General features: G+C 41.4%; 1 protein-coding gene across 1 annotated transcript in view; it reads right to left on the bottom strand.

Moving 5' to 3' along the window:
• foxp1b (forkhead box P1b) overlaps positions 1–18,276 on the bottom strand; it is a 164,921-nt gene that overhangs the window by 136,748 nt on the left and 9,897 nt on the right. The window contains exon 2 of the mRNA XM_039797612.1: positions 9,293–9,371. The gene's annotated coding sequence lies outside the window, so the exon portion shown is untranslated. The remainder of the gene's footprint in view (positions 1–9,292; positions 9,372–18,276) is intronic.

Genomic DNA, 18,276 nt, shown 5'->3' with positions numbered 1-18,276 from the left:
GAAAAAAAGTGCGTAATAACTGTGTCCCTGTAATAACTGCTGCTTAAGTTGCATCACTCACAGATCTCTTAATAGTATTTGGGCAGTGGTGTTACACCTCAAGACTGAGCATATTATTTTTGCCATTATTTGGTAATACTACTAGCCTGCTACGCCTGCCTTGTTAGCGCCACACGTCATTCTGTCGCTCAAAATGAAGCCGTTTAATGTAAAGGACATGGAACTGTAAAAAAAGAAAGAAAGAAAAACTCTTGAAGTGTTACTATGCAAGCAAGGTAAGCTAGTGTTGACTAAAAGTTGACTTGATTAAATGTATTCAAAAGTAGATCAATCTAAGCAACTTGTCAGGAGTTCAGTCTGAAACATTATAAAGACAAGATTTTAAGCAGATGGTCAAGCTTCTTTTTAATTATTGTGCATGTTAGATGGGATGCCCTGCTTCACCATAATTGTAAAATTAAATAGATGGAAAAAAAAAAAAAAAAATTAACAAAAAAAAAACCCCCTTTTTTATTTTTTTTTTTTAAAAAAAAAAAAAAAAAAAAAAAAAAAAAAAAAAAAAAAAAAAAAAAAAAAAAAAAAAAAAAAAAAAGAAGTAACCATAAGACAATCACTGCTGTTGTTGCTGCAGGGAGTGTTAAAAGCTGTACTTTGAGTGTATTATTAACTCAAAGCTGCCTGGACACGCGGGGGCTGTTTTACAATTTAGGCTTTAACAGATGTGCATTTTATGTAGCAGGTTCTCCAGAGTTTAGATGCCCCTGTCCACATAGATGAGGCCGTAAGGCAGGTCATAAAACCTGCCTTTGAAACTTTGGGAGGATTAATGCCGACATGACAGCTAGTGGGCAGAGATCTGTGTGGCTCACCTTTTCAGCACACTCACATGCTTACACATGCTCAACATCCCAAGATGAAAGCCATGGATGGCCAGGTGAAAACATACTACATGTTCAAGTCTATCTGACTAATGAAGTCACATTTCCTGCATATCTACTCTTGGGTGGTATGAAATCATTTTGCACACACTTGCATCTCTAAAATGAGCAGTTTACTGTAATTTGAATACTGTATTGTAGGGTGACGACAAAGGTAATTGTACTGCAACCACAGCGTACAGTGTAATTACTGGGATTTACACACCCTTATACACCCCACATCCAACCCTGGCTTTACAAGGTGGAATTCCTGGCAGGGTACACACACACACACACACACACACACTCTCTTTTTTTGTCTTAAAACAGACCCTCTTTTACACTTACACTTTTTGTATGTGCTCAATTTTGTTCATTTTCTCTACTTCAAACATAGGTCACTGTTTTCCTTTTGCTAAAGACAATCTTTGTCACACAATGCAATCTTAATGCTTCACACTCCTTTTTCCCAGTGACCTGTGTTGACTTTGGTACCACCTCCTGGGCCAGGCAGGAAGGCATGCTGAGTGGGCTCTCTGCTGGCTGTGTCCAGACCCTGCCTCTTACACAATACAGACTGCCTGGCCCTGCAGCAGGCCAACCCTCCTCCCCAATAACCCACTTCCCATTCTTGATCAAACCTGGGGATTGCAGTGTGAGGGTGGAGATGAAAAAGATGGGAGGAGGTGTGTGGGGGGGGATGTGAGGGAGGGGGAGGCACATCCTGCGTGAAACCGCATCCTGAACAAGCATCGCTGCATCTCACTGTAAATAAATACTCTCTCCTCCGCGTAGCTTCCGTCAACTGTCACCGCCTTGGCTCCCAATCACCTTCAAGTCCAAACAGGAAAGTGCAGGGAGGCGAGGGAGATGGCAGATATGAGCTTTAATTTGCTTCTCGCTGCACTTTAGCCCGGGTGCACACTGCTTCCTATTCTCCTGCTCTGACCAGCTGCCCCGGCTTCGTTCCAGACCCTGAGTCCTTCCTGTCACCTTTCATTACTACATTATCCAGGAGGAGGCTCCCTGTGTAGCGGGGGAGTCACCATTTAGTGGTACTCCCCCCGTCCGTTTATGTAGTACCGTACGAGACATTCAAAGCCACGCGTGACACCCTCGGAGGAGCGCTGCTGCCTTGTTACCTACTAATCCCCTGGGCATTATCACAGGAGGTGCAACTGAGCAACAGAGCATGACTAGGCAACAACTGAGACATGACAAGCTCTCGGTCCATGAATTGCTTTGTGTTGCAAGACTCTCATCAGACCAGCTCAGTGTGTGAATATCCATCATATGATAAAGTATCAAAGGCCTGCTTGTTGTGATGACAAACCAACCTGGGTATTGTATGGCAAAATGTGTCAAACTAGGAACAGAAGCAACTACTCAATGAAGGGAATTTATATGGTAGCAGCTCCACTTATTGTTTATACTGTTGTCTTATGTTCTATTTCAAATGTTCCTTCAAGAGTGAGAGCATCCAGGCCCACAGTCCTCCAGCACTCCTTACATTGTTTTATTACACTTGAATGAGTTGAGCTGAAAATTGCATGCAGCTGCTGACTGCAGCGCATCAGTGTTTGGCCTGGGCTTAGCCCAACAGGCTTGAAAAACCATTCACTAACTAAGTGGTTCCCAAACTGGGGAGCGTGACCTCTAGCGGTGGCCTGGAGTTATAACGAGGGGGGGGGCGTGGCGACGCTATACAGTATATAAATAAATATTGCATGGTTCTGTAGCACTGCATGCTAGCAAAGCATTGACAAGTTTGTGAAAAGAACTGCCAGCTAAACGTAAAGAAGACGATGAAGCTACACCAAACAACACCACAACTACCGAAACAAAAGGGCAAGAAAATACGTACGTAGTGGTGAACACGATTTAAATCAAAAAGGAGCCGGCAGCCAATATCCCAGTCGAATTGCATTGCGTTTCGTTGACTATCCCTTCGCAGAAAAATAGCTGGTTGTTGCGCACCTCGCTTTCTCTCTCGCCCTTCACGGAGAAACACTTGATCTCAATTCAATCGGGGCTTTATTTGAATGCAGTGTTTTCCCTGGGTTTTTAGAGCTATAGAGTGCTTATTGGGACGTCACAGGCAGTTATTTGGATGCAACTTAGTGGTTGTCGGTTGCAGTGAGGGAGAGATTACTAAAGCTAAACTTGGAGGAGCAGTCTTGTCACTAGAATAGCTGATCTACCTTAAAGTGATGGTTCGGAGTAATTCACCCTAGGGTCCTTTGCACCATGACCTCGAGCCAAACACCCACCCAGAAGCTTTTTTCACCTGGGTCTAACATTGGGAGAGTTAGCGTAGAGTAGCGTTATCAGCTGAATAGCTTAGCGCAGGGGCTAATGGATCCACGTTTGTATCTCGTAAATTACCCCACTAATAATCGAAATGATACCAAATGTCTACATAGTAGTACAAAAAGGTTATGCTCTCATAAAACGATGGATTGGAAAGTTTGTAAGTACACCAGAAGTTTATGTAAATAACACTTGCCTGCTGGCTTCTGCTCTCTGCTGTTGTTGCTGCTGCAGTAAGAGGTGTTAGCGGCCGTCTTACAAATTACAAACGCAAAAGAGATGCAACAAAAATATTTATTAATTTAACTTTTTTTTAAAGTAAGTGCTGTAGTATAACTAGCAGGAGACAAGTAATAATTGAGGTAAGTTTGGAGACATTTCCTTATTTAATCATTGAATTAATAAATATTTTTGTTGTAACTCTTTTCGGTGTAGTAATTTGTAGACGGCCCTAAGCACTGTCTAACTGCAGGTAGCAGCAGCAGCAACAGAGAGCTGAGGAGAGCAGGCAAGTTCATAAACTTCTGGTGTACTTACAAACTTTCCAATCCATCGTTTTATGAGAGCATAACCTATTTGTACTACTTGTAGACGTTTGGTATCATTTCGGGCATTATTAGTGGGGTAACTTACAAGATACAAACGTGGGTCCATTAGCCCCTGCGCTAAGCTATTCAGCTGATAACGCTACTCTAGCTAACTCTCCCAATGTTAGACCCAGGTGAAAAAAGCTTCTGGGGGGGTGTTTGGCTCGAGGTCATGGTGCAAAGGACCCTAGGGTGAATTACTCCGAACCATCACTTTAAAGCCAGCCCACCTTAAGTAAGTGAGCCTGTGCTAAAATTCTCACTCCGTGGGCTAACCCCTTCACTTTAACCAGCAGGTAGCAAGCAAGACACAGGAACTTGGCTTGGGTCTTGAGGAGTTGTAGCATTTATTCACTGACAGCGACAGATAAACTGTACACTGACTGCACCGCTACATTCACAGCTATGACTTCCATGCTACTTCATGCTTATTGACAAACACACGTCGCGCTCTCTTTTTGCCCTCTCTCTCTCCACCGTGCACTCGCTAATGTGTAAACTGCAGCAGCCGCTGTGTGTTTAACATATGCATGGTGCATGGCTGTGACACCGTTTCTGTCGCTGTGTATGCAAAATATCATGTGGCACGTGTGTGCCGAAGACAACGAGCGGCTCCATGAATGCTTAATAACTGGGGTTGGGTACCGAAACTCGGTGCCAATAGGGAACCTTTGCCGACGTAAACGGTAGTAACGAGACCGAATAAGAACGAAAGTTTCGGTGCCTCATTTCGGTGCTTGACTTTACACTACACCTGACAGCATGTAACGTTAGCTAGCAGCTGGATTAAACACCGGTAAAATGCTGACAGCTAACGTTAAACAGTGTAAAGTGTGACTGTATTTCACTGTGGAGGACTTCAACAGCGGGATGTAACAGTCTGCTCTGCAGCGCAGCAGCAGCCGTTGTCGGAATTCATAGATATACAGTATGTTTATATGGTCGGAATGAAACAACACAGACGGTGCGTTCACTTGCAGCTGCAGTTGTCGGAATTAAACAACACAGACGGTGCATTCACTTAAAACAGGTAGCCTCGTGGTGCATTCACAGTAATTGTAAAATACCCTTTTCCCATCTGGGGTTCAACAGCAATTTATTGGTGAAATAAGTTATTGTTATAGTTATTACATTATTATTAAATCTTTAATTTTGACCATGGCCTTAGCAATAAACAAGTCACTGACTTACTTATTTTTTTTCTTCTTCTTTTTTTTTTTTAACTTTATTGAAAAGTACCGGTTCAGGCACCGGTTCAGGCACCGTTTAGGCACCGGCACCGTTTTAAAAGTATCGATTTAGCACCGGAATCGAAAAAAAAAAAAACGATACCCAACCCTAGTAATAACGGTTGGCTTGTTGTTGTTTACATTGCCAAAGCAATTGTGAAAAAAAAGCAATAAAAAAACAATCTACTAGCATAAAGTGTAAACAGAGCTGTGTATCATTGGAAGAAAATATATAAATTAAAATAAGTATGAGTCTCTCTCTCTCTCTCTCTCTCTCTCTCTCTCTCTCTCTCTCTTTTTTTTTTTTTACGTTGGGAACCAGTAACCGATCTGGTAAGACTGAGCCACATCTACTGTACATGTTTTCTGTATGGGTGCTTGTATGTTAGATAAAAATGCTGCTTAACGGTTACTGAAATTAAAATGGTCATAAAATTGCCAATTAAATAAACAAATTCTTTCACTGATAAATAGCAAAATATCAGTCAACTGGAATTAAGATATGTCCTCAGCCCTAAACGGTTTAATCCGACCACAAAGCCTTTGTTAAAACAGCAGCAATATTTAATTCTAAGCAGTTTGCTGCTTTAACAGTGATGACATTCTAAATGCAAAGGATGCAATGCGAGACTACTTCTATTCAAAACCATTAAAACAATGATCTGAGAAAAAAGGATGAAGGAAGTAAGACTAAGCTAAATTAGCCTCACAGTTGAACATTCTGTATACAACAAAACATAAGTTCTTCATTGAAATAGCAGCTCACTGTCTGAAACAGGAAGAGATGATAACTGTTATTATTTTCCTACCAAATTGGCAGTTAAGATAGGTACCTTATGCAAAGTCATTCATGGGAATGTTTTGCAGGGGAGAAAAAACAGTAGAGAACAAGCGACAGATATAAAGCCAAAGATGTAGTGCCATCTGTCTGTAGTCTCGCGTTTTATAGCTTATCAGAAATGAATATGATTAAGCGAGTGCACTCTGAGCCATTCTGCATAGCGGTTACATTCATGTTAAGTTGTGCCATCTTGTTTAGATGGTTACAGGCGCCCTCCTCTTTGCATGAAGAGAAGGTTCACTGGCCAGACACATTACTCTAAAGAGTAGCATCTCACTGAGCATGTCACAACCTGCCTGGGGGGGGTCTGCGAGTGTTTGGGTGTGTTTATGTGTATGTTTATCCTCAGGACCCCCGATTGTTGTTCATTTCCTGTACAAAGACAAAATGAGCACATAAAGGCCAAACTGTGCTCTTCTCTGGCCTTCACGCACATCACAGCACATTTCCGCACAAGTGACTAGCCACAGATGATTATACAATTAAAACAATTTTCCGCATCTATCTGTCAGACTGATCTAATTCACCATTCAAATGACACTAATGGAGCAAGCCTCTTTCTCCCTCCTTCCCCGAGCAAAGCCTTTTCCTCTTTATCCCACTATGCAGCGCAAGTCATCTGCAACAGCGTAAAACAGAGAGAGCCGAGAGGAATGGTGTTGCATTTGTTTAGCAGGATGTTGGTGAATAAAGTTGAGACCCAGCAGTTTTCATTATGACCCATAGTGCAGCAAGAAAATAGGGAGGATTGTTTTTAATTGTTGGTTTAAATTAACCTTTGGGTGGAGGGAAAAAAAAGAAACAGAGTGACCCTCTTATTTTCTGAGACAACACTCCCTTCAACCAACGCTGACATTAATAATTCATCATGACAAAATGCATGACCAGGGAAGCTGAATGTGGAAAAAAAGAAGAAGAAAAAAAAAAAGAGTTGAATGTGACAGAAAAACAGTCACATTAAAGCTGGGTTCTGCAGCAGCAGCAGCATGTGAAAATAAAATGTAATTGTTCACTGTTTAAACACGCATTTCCAATTCATATTGAACATTGTGTCCAGTGTCTGATCTGAAGAGAAGTGTAGGTGCCATTTAGACAGACCCACACAGGGTGTGAGCGACACAGGGAGGATTTAGCCAAACCTTGACCTGGAAATCCTGCATCTCAGTCCACCCAGTTTGGACAAGGAACACAGAAAGGAACTACTCCTACACAAGTTCAAGGGAAATGCTTGCATGGCGTGGCTCTGTCCTTCCCAACCAGCTCCACCAAGTACAATGGCAGCTGAGAGTTTTATGTTTATGAACTACCCTGATGGGGATACACATATCCATTAGATATGAGTCCGCCTATAGAGGGGGTCTGGTATTAACCCACAGGCAAGTGCCCCATCAGCAGAGAGGAAAAAAACTGCCTTTTATGGCAACAGATCACAGACTCAAGCCATTGGCCACAAAGCCCACAAATGAGGCGTTAAGTGTAGTGGCAGGGCAGCAGAGAAAGAGGAGCAGAGAGATACAGTATGACCCTCTGCTCATCCATGCATGAATCTGCCCTCTGCCTCCTTTCCTTTCTCTCTGTCCTGCGCTCTACCACTCCCCCTACAATTTGTTTTAATTTTTTTTATCAAAACACACTTAACTGCCCAACAACAGTCACCACAAAATAACAACTGTCACCTGCAGCATAATTCATTAAGGCATTGGTAATGTAGCAGCCTTGTAATGTAATTTTTTTTATTTTTATAATTGAATATTAATTATTGCGCAATATTTGGACAGATTCCTAATGGACGTTTTCTGTAATTAATTGCCAGTTAGAGGCATGGATAGTGCGGCAAAGTTAAAAAACACAACCTGACATAGAGATTGGGAAAAGACAGTGCGGCGAAGGGCCTGCTGGGAAGGTTTCATCATTGTGCCTGACCCCCCTGCTGCTGGCAATGGCAGGAGACTGGGGGGGGCGGGGGGGAGAAGCATGGAGGAGATAGACTCCACTTCACAGTCAGAGATTTAATTGCACGCAGATTCCATTACCTCTGCACAAATGTCACATTCTCTTCTGATCAGGGGGCACGGCAGCCACTGGCAGCATGGCTGGCAAGCAGCCAGACTATAGTGCAGAAAGTGTTCAGCCAATCAGGGCTCCCAGGGCAGACAGAGGTGAGCAGAGGGACAGAAAGACTACAGTACGCCAAAGATATTAAAAAACAAAGGAGAGTCACGAACACAAAGCAGCTGACGATGCAACATTCAGGTAGAGGGCAATCTGCTTCAACAGCAAATAAATTATTTACTTCACATGTACAATTAACAGTATACTATTGTCATTACTATTATTATCATAGATTTTCAAGTCAAGTCATAATGTCAAGATCATACAAATAATATGAACTAGCAGTTTTAACCTGAAAATAACCTTATTTTCCGTACTTTATTAATAGTTAAATAAAAAGATGCAAAGATAAATAACACCCTTAAGCCAGGGCTGTAGTACTTGAGACGTTTTTCTATTGTCTCGGACTCGCCAAATATTCTTGTTGGTCTTGACCGAGTCCAGCACTATATGCTTTTTTTCCTAAAGTAACTTACTCTTTCAAAACAAAACCATCGAAGATGTGTGCTTGTTCAGAAAACAGGTATTGGTTTAATTCAAAATCCATCTAGAACAGGCATTGGTAGTGGTCCTGGCTGCGTCATATGCCTCATCAGGCTTCAAACATATTCATTTTGGCCACAGACACAATGTCAGCGAGCACTTTGTACTATGGATTCTTCAGGACAAGTAATACGTTTAAGAATGTGAACATGTCTTTATGTTTTTATGATACCCGTGTTGCTTGTTATTTGTTATATTTTCCATCGGCAGTCCAGAATGTTCTTGTTACACCAGAACAAAAAGACTCAACATCTAATGTGTAAAGATGCACTTCAACTTTATGTGACTTAAGTAAAATTGTTATACTTAAAGTTAATAATGTGGCCTAATTTGATGCTTTCTTTCTCGGTCTTAACTGTCTCTCATTTGGACTCTGTCTTGACTCGCACTCGAACCTTTTTGGACTCCAAAATACAAATACAGTCCTGGAGTTTATTTATACAAAACAATTGCAACATTGGCCAGTAAAATCGTAAATAGATATTTCCCCCAATATATTTAGCCCTATTCTGTTCTATTTGTTTCTTTATCATTCACATCCATGCTCCCTGGCCTAAACATCTGAGCAATAAAAGGTGATGAAAAGGTAACGTCAGGATACATCTGTTGTGATCTGCTTCCAGCTTGTTATGGCCTGATACAAATAAGCGTAGTAGTCGGACCTAACTGTGCTCTGAAGTCACTTCACAGACAAACAGCGCACACATTACTGTATGAAATAAGAGAGGGGTTAGTGGGAGGATTGCCACATACCCTGATCACTGGTGCAGGACAGATTGGCACTCCATTTCCGCCAATCAGAATTCAGCTCACAGTCTTGAGGGCAGGACCACTGGGGTTTCACAGAGGACACAAACAGAGAGAGAGAGAAAGAGAGAAGGGGAAAGATACAACTATTACAAACAGGAAGTGAAAAGGTGGGGAAAGCCCCTACCCTAATCCAATGAGCCCACATGTACAGAAATTACATAAAAACGGGCAAAAGTAAAAGTGATCAGCCACAAGTATTTGATATGTTATGACGCACTGATTCCTGTTGCTATCTCCTGGCCTACATGCACACCAAGTTAACTTTTATATCTGAACATGCAGATAAGCAGCTCCGACAGAAGTGTTTGTAACACCTTCTGTGGCTTATTTCGCACCTTAAAACAGTCAACATGCACACGGTTGCCCTTTGTTCACTTGTTGGGAGAACTTTTGCAATACCCACATTAAAAAACGTGCTGCATTGCGGCCGGGTTGGATCTGTGGGTAAAGCAGGCGCATATATAATTAGAGGTTTATGCCTCGACGCAGAGGTCCAAGGGTTCGAATCCGACCTGTGAAAATTTCCAGCATGTCTCCCCCCTCTCTCTCCCCTGTCTCACCTAGCTGTCATATCAAATAAAAGGCAGAAAAGCCAAAAAAAATAATCTTTAAAAGAAGAAAAAAAAAAGAAATAAACGTGCTGCATTGATTCCATATAGTACGTTATGTGAACTGTGATAGAACAGGTTCTATATTTTTTTTTTCTAATAATGTTCCCAAATAAGAAAAAATATAATTATGTAAAAATAAGCAAAGGCATCTTAAATACATTACAAAATGTAAATTACAACAAGCTAACATGATAAGATAGTTACTATAAAAAGGTCATTAAACTACTGTAACACACAACAAAGCTACATGTCGGTATGACACCACCGGTCTGATTGCTCTGGAGACAGTAATGCACTGACCTATAAACCCCACAGTGGTCTCCACCTCAGTAAAAAAGTCAAACAAATATTCATAATATTACATAATATTATTTATTTTTTTACATAAATGATGCATGACTTGTACCACTATAAAAACATATGAAACAACATTTTGTTTATTCAAAAACCTGGCGTTAAGCTCAAAAGCATTCATCTGTAGCCAGATAAACAAGTGGAAAGATGCTAATGACTTCCAGATACGGTTCAGATCATGCAAATGAGGCCGCAGAATAGATGGCTTCTGGTTTTGTCCCTGTCATAGGAGCCATGGCTGCATGTGTGGCTTGTTGCCTTATGATATATGTGTGTACCACTTTGCTGTTTAATGTGGCTGCAGCAGCACAGCAAAGCAATTCAGCCCCCAGTTAATTGGCCTGCTCTATGAGAAAACATGTCAAAAACTTAATCTATAACTCTGTTCCTGTGTGTAGTGGTGTAATTCCAACCAGACACAACAAACGCCAGCCCCGACGTCCTAACTCCTCATAATTCAACAGTGTGGAATTCAACTAACTCCATTAGTGCAGCCGTTGTTTCCACAGCCCGGGCGTCCACATTCCTGGGCCTGCCATCGGCCCCACATAAGACCCATCTGATTACTCGGTTGCATCCCTGTCATTACTCCCCAATATACTATGTTGATCCCAACAGACAACACCCCCCTCCCCCCCTTTGGATTTATGGCTGTGACTCTCCATGCTCTTCCAAAGGAGCACTTGCTTTAAAAAAGGTCCCCTCACTTTGAGAACGAGATCACCCGGTGACTTCAGCCGAGCACGCTGCCGTGTCTCCAACGTACAACTTACTCGAGCTTCAGTAACTACTTGATAAGAAGTTTCAAAGAGATGGGATTTATGTGCAGTCTCACAAACAAGGATGTTAAAATAGTTTGGGAGTGCATAAGAGGCAGCTCTGATTTTGAGTCTTTATTGCAAATTAATAAGCACTGGATTTTAAAAAGCTGTTAGGTTTTATGGTGTAATGTGTCCATAAAAAAAGACTAAACAACCAAACACTTTGAGATACACTACATGCTAAGACGCCGACATAAAGTTAAACATTTTTACCTCCAACTGTAAAGCACTCTAACTTTGCAGCCTTTTGCATGCCAGCTGCTCAACACTAGACTCACTCTTACTCTGGAAACATGTGGTTGTAATCCCCTTTTCACTCAAATTACAAACTATGTCAGTTTCTGAGGAAACTTCACATCCATCCACTTTGCAGCGCGTGTGTTAGTTGCCACTCATTTGTGAGTTTCCAGGCAAACGAGACAGGCATTTGAAGCTGTCCATCCATGTTAAGGGGTATAAAAAGGGTCAGAAATTAGCACCCGTCAGGTGAACCAAATTATGTTTTTTTGCTGTATTAATCAGTACGGGCCACCTGCTGCACATTTGAAAACACAGCACATGAAAACATTTATTGTTGGTGTTGTCGTCGTCATTTCACACCACGAAATACAATAGGGAGCTTGATTTTCTCGACAACCGTTCATCCGATCGACTTCACAGTTGACGGGTTTATTGCTGAGGACCCAAGGAAGTGAAGTGTCGAGTGCGAGCTCTTGAGATCTACGGGACATATTTATTGGTAGTGCGTTATGTACACACTGTGTAATGTATTGAGAGGAGACCCGACCCTTACACCGCCGAACGGCATGCTGGGTACGACTTGCTCTCCTTCGCTCGCTACAATACCTTCGAGGTACTGATGAAGAAAGAGAGCCCTGAGAGACTGGAGACGTTAGCAGATGACTACTCTGGCATTGCTAGAGGGGACACGACTATTTCATGGCAGGTGTACTGCTCGGGAGCCAAGGAAGCGCAGTGTCGAGTGTGAAGCGGTTCTCGAGAAAGCGGCGAGAACAAATACCGGAGGCCCCGTTTCGAACAGGCACGTTTTCAACGAGCACTGCACTAGTTGTCAACAAGAAGCGAAATTGAGAGTGAAAAAAGAGACAAAAGATCATATTGAAGAAAAAAAAGGCTGCAACCTGGCATCCATAAAGTCAGTGAGATGGATCTACAATGTAGCCAGAGTCAGTCAGAGACTGTGACTGCGCTGTCTGGGGGACATTGGTGCTGTATCGGATCAATGGCTTGACCCATTAAGTTACACCACTCCCAGCACCTCATCTAATAGGAGCCGGTCTTTGGGAACACCCATGGTTGACCCATGCTGCTGGGGACAATTACAAGAGAGTGGTCTTTCAGGGCCCGACGCCCACTTGACCCGGTAGCGTAAAGACGTGGAGGAGATCCACATGATTTAAACTCCTCCCCAAGACGTGCTGACAAGGTTAGAGGGTCAACGCAGACATTAACAGGTCAGTGTGTGGCCCACTTGGGAACAATTACTCCCAGTCACAGCTAAGTGGACACTTGATTGAACACGACAGAGGCAGGACACACTTCCCACAGATAACAATCCCCAGAGCCATTTAGGATAAAAAGCCCTTGTGATACAGCCTTTATGGGCAAAATTCATCTTCCTTTTCCCTTTTAAAAGAATGTGAGAGTGTGATAGAGAGCCATTCTCTCAAAGAGATGAGTCTCTCAAAGCATTACCATTTTCTAGCAATACTAATAGCTGCTTATGACACAGAAACAATTACAAGGTGACTGGGAGAAAAAGCTAAACAATGGGACGAGCTGTTGAGATTTCATTTTTCATTCATGGGAAAAAATACATATCTCACAAAAGAAAGCGTCGTGTTTGCCACACCGTTGGACACAACGCTGCTCTTTGAGGATCCGGTTTTAAAACAGCAGCAGCTGAACTAGAACTTAACACGTGACATGTACCATTCCACGATAAATCCCTTATCTCTAATTAACTGTGTGGGTGCTGCAGATTTTTATGCTGTTCGACCCCTGACCTACTGTCAGTTTGACCCCTCTCCCACCACAATGACTAAAACTTTGCCTCGAACATCTGGTGCCTTTATTTTTTGCATAAACAGCAACGAGCACCCTCCCCAGAGTCGTTTCATGTCACAACTCCACAACAAATAGTTTGTTTCATCATAATGTGTGGGTTTAACATGTACTGTAGAAGATAAAAAAATAAATAAAAACTAAAACAGATGTTTGGGAGTAGCTACTGCAGATAAAATAGCAAACTTAGTAATGCATATCTCTGTGTAAAATGGTCACTCTTGTCCTATAGCCTCTTCATACACAAATAGGGCTTATCGATTCGCGAACACATTTCCCCAGCATTTGCATAAGCTGTGTGTTGTTTGTGGTGTTGTTCCTTTTTTTTTTTTTCAGGGGCTTTGTTTATTTATTTCTCTGCGTTAGAAACCTCGAGCTGCAGCGGTGGCTGGAGCTGCAGCTGTTGGTTGTTAGTGGCTGGAGATGACACAGTTCACCACTTCTCCAGGAGACAGCAAGCCCAGAGACGAGCACAGCTGCAAAAACGCATGGAGAGAAGAGAAGAAAAGAAAAGAGTCTTTGCCTTTTTTTTTTTTAAAGATAAGAAGGTAAAGAAATCGCTTTGTTGACAGACTCATGTTACTCCAGAGGCAAAGCTCATCACTTGCCTCCCTCGCTCTTTTCCGAGGAATCAAGAAGCCCGACATTAGCAGAGAAAAAAAAAAAAAACGAACTCCTGCAGAGAATCTCTCTCCCTTATCTCTCTAACCCACCCTCCTCATTACCGGGGCTCTTTTTCCAATTCTTTTAGGACCCCTGAGATACAACCTTCCCAAAGAATTCAGCAAAGTGACACAACATTAACCCATTTGCACATGCAACAGGCTCACCGGCTGACCCGTTGCTTGTTGTGGCAGTCGGCTTCATTCCCCAGGACCGTTTTTGTAACCAAGTGGGCATCATGTGAATACCATCTGGGTACCACTTATTTAAAGCTGGCAGAAGCGCTGTGGCAGCCAGCCTGGAAATGAGGAGAAGGGAATAAATTGCATCATTTACTTAACATGCATTTACTGTTGTGCCTGTTAAAAGCCCATGACTAAATAATTTGGGGGGTTTTCGGGTGCCAGTTTCTGCTGTCAGCCAAATCGTGTTGTACGTGCGACAAACAGAGCAACTGTCAAAGGGCTGATAAAGGCGATACCGAGATGTTAACCACATGAAATCGCGTTTACCACCAAGTATATCAACAGCACTCAATCCATTTACACCAAAGAAATCTCCCAGTGCGTAATGCACTGCACAAAACCCATAAACAGACAATAAACACATTGTAATTATAATGCCAACTCTTTAATTACGTGTGTCATTTGGGGATGGTCGAGCTTGCTAATTGTCAGAGTGATGTGAAAGGATTGGGGGGAGGCAAGAAGGAGATCAAGCCTCAGGCCCAATGAGAACCATATTCCCCACTCTCCAAGCGTGTTAGAAGGCAGAAAATTCAATTGGCACGGTTCCAAAGAAGAACAGTCCAAACAGCCTTAATCAGCAGGGACAAACTCCATGCAATCATTTACACTAGCACAAGTGGAGAGAAATATCTAAGGTTTCACTCCCAGAACATGAAAGCGAGCTACATTTTTTGCTTCTTGTAACCTCACTGTAACACAGGTCACCTTATACAAAAAAAGACTTCAGCCAGTTGCCACTTACCAAAATGGTGCACCATCTAAAAGAGGCATAAAAAAGGACAAAAGGCAACTGTGACTTTCATTTAGCTGGAGTTAAGAGTGGGATAGATATTTCACTTGATTTTGTCATCATTATTCTATGGCAATTCATTTTACTTTCCATAGCAGCAACCAATTAAATTACAGGACAGAAACAACGCAGAACGTGGATGACATGCTTTAATCCTATTATATTGCCAGTAAACAGTAGACTTATTGCAGGATGTTAAACAAACAAAATGCCCCTATAGTTGGTTGTCTATACAGGCGATTGACCCAACATTCACTGTTTGGTATGGATCTTTTAATTTTTTATATTTATATTTCACCCTGTTAATTCCCATTAGACTATTTTGGCTTACATTTATCAGCAGACGTATTCTATGTTATAATGTGTTGTTTTATGAATGTGAACTTTGAAATACTCACAGAATAAGTGAGAAAATAGTTCAGCCCTACCATGGAAATATTAGTTAGCCATATTATTGAAATTTTATTGCAAATTCTTCAAAAGGCGCAAAAAATAAATAATAAATTAATTAATTAAAAAAAATTACAAAAAAAAGAAAATTGACAAAAACATTGAAATAAGTGACAAAGGGGGGGAAATCAACAAAAGTGTCGACAAAGAGGACCAAAACAAAAAAAAGTTTACATTTTAAATTTTTGACCCAGAAACAAGAAGTTGCTCGTTGGTCGACGGGAAGACAACACGTGTCCGAACTAAAGTTTAACAGTCGCGATTATCCACTAAATCATAACTATTTGTCGAAATAATTCATAATTTCAGCTTGATTTTTTTAAAACTCAAATTAGGGATTATTTAATTGAAATGAGGTTTATTGACCATGAATTCAAAAAAGAAAGTGCAAAACTAGAGTTTATAAGTTGGTGTTAGTGATGAATCCGGTGGTAGTAAAAAGATTAATTAAAAAAAAGCACAGAAAAAAACCAACAAATCCTCAAAAAAAGCATCTTAAATAGGGTTCATTTTCTATTTTTTGACGGTCGACGGGAAGACAACACGAGGGTTAAGAAAGCTGTTAAAGGTTTTTTATTTTTTTTATTTATTGAACCTTTTATTTATTCAGGGAAGGTTCACTAAGAGGCAGCCTCTCTCTTTTGCAGGAACGCCCTGATCACATTCACACAGTTCCACATTCATACCTGGAAGCTGCCCAGTACAACCACAGTCTGATCTGCTGGCCACTGAGCAGCTCCACTGGAGCGGCTGGAGGTAAAGTCCCTTGCTCAAGGGCACCTCAGTGGTGGTAATGAGGGAGGGACAAGCGCTGCTCTTTCACTTTCCCCACCCAGATTCTTATCATTTCGGTCTGGGGATTGAACCGGCAACCTCCCAGTCTTCTCTAACCTTTAGGCCACCACTGCCTCTTGTTTTTATCTGTGCAATGTTATCCCTATGGAATGTCTTTGTAAACCACTCAAGTAACTCTTAATATTATTTTACCTTTTGTATTTTTCTGTTGATTTTAAATTGTGTGGAACTCTTGTTCTGGGCTCCCCCCCGTTTTCTTTTCTTTTAAGTATTTTAGTTTCTTTCTACGTTAAATGGATTATGTATTGGAGAGTGCCCAGATTAAGCCCCTCTGAGTTGTTTTTTTTTCATCTCTCCATCACATCTTTTATTGATTATGTGTATATGCATCTGTAGTTTTTGTATATGTGTAAATAATAAACTAAACTAAACTAATGGTTTGCTTGCAATGCAAACCGATCGGGATAATACACACAGTAAATCAATATATATATAAAAATATAAATAACATTTAAAGCGATCACCTTCATACATATTAACATTTAGACCTGGCTGCAGCTGACAACACACAGGTAGTTGTAGTTAGCAACAGTATTGTCTGTTTAGGCAAGAACTTGTTTTTCCAAGTCTGGTCACGTGGTCTGTAAAATAGCTGCCTATTTATGAGTCCAAACAAGAAGTGAGTGGCCTAGAATGGCCTACAATATTAGAATATACAGTATATGGCAGTGAATGTGGGGGACAAAGATCACAGAGTGAATTGTCGAAACCACCATAAGTACAGTGCACCCTGAAAACACTTTGTGAGATAACGTGTCTCAGATGAATCATCAGCCAAGCAATAAATAAATGTCAGTTAGGCAATGACAAACTGTCTCCACCATTGTTTACATATTGACTGGCACTGTGTGGTTGGCCTGGCCCTGATGAGAACACAACACCCAGCCTCCGATGGCATGATCTCACTTGGTGGAAAAAAATAGCTGTCACTGTGAATCTGGTAGAAGGGTGTGGCATTGCAATCAATGAAGGTGGAGAGACGCAAACAGAAACAAAACAAGTGTATTATTGGTTCCACAGCGTTCATACATTAGCTAAGCCGGCTCCGAAACAGTCGATCCTGCACCAGTTACTCTAAAGAATATACTGCTCAAACTGTTCTCAACTTTGCTTTCTCCAATCCTCTTGTTGGTCTATGTGAGGTTCAACTGAACACTTCACTGTGGCCTGCAAGGTCTTTTAGACAGGGCCGCTATTGAAAAAAGAGATCGGAGTGACTGAGTGAAAGAGAAAGAGTGCATGAAGGATACAGAGTTTTCATCTACTATCTATCTCATATTCTAATGAAGCCATTATGCTCTAAAAAGAGAATGCTCATCTATTCATTTTATGGGGAATTTGCAAAAAAGATGACACTGCAAGAGGGTTGGTTGGAGTGATTAAAATTCTTAGAATTAGCCCTTCAATCACTGCATACAATTGTGCATAAAGTACACAAAAAATGCACAAAAAAACCACAGCAAAAGCCCGTGTGTAGTAGGATATGAAAAGATTGATTTTCTCATTTCTAACTGGGAGTTGTTTTCAGCGGGAGGAATTGATTGGTCAACATATTAAAAGCATGTGCATCATGCACTCCATATACTCAACATGAAAAGGCTTTTAGAAAAAGGTCCAATAATTCAGAACAGCTGATTGCTTACACCACACCACATTCAGCAGCGTTTACAACAGGTGCAGTAAATCTCCGACAAAAGGCTGTAAACAGTAAATAGTAAATGGTTAACTGTAGCGAGCTGGGAGGAAAGCAACTCTGGAACATGTGTGCATGATGCACAAGGCACTTTGATGTCACATGTCAGTTTCACTTACTAAAAAAAATAAATAAAATGTTTCACACACACACACACACACACACACACACACATAAATGTCTTGTTGTAACATGCATAGTGTTTGACCAATACACAAGCAACTGCTGTCACAGGTTCATCTCTGGTACGACCGGTCGTCATCGGCGTCTACTACGGAGACGCGCTATTCACATTTCTCCTACAGAATTAGAGTTTTTCTCATGCTTTTTATAGTTCCTGGAACAAAACAAGTACCA

The sequence above is a fragment of the Perca fluviatilis genome, chromosome 4 (genome assembly GCF_010015445.1).
Source record: "Perca fluviatilis chromosome 4, GENO_Pfluv_1.0, whole genome shotgun sequence".
Lineage (NCBI taxonomy): Eukaryota > Metazoa > Chordata > Actinopteri > Perciformes > Percidae > Perca > Perca fluviatilis.
The sequence above is the reverse complement of the archived record's forward strand: the minus strand, read 5'-3'. Positions and strand labels throughout refer to the sequence as shown.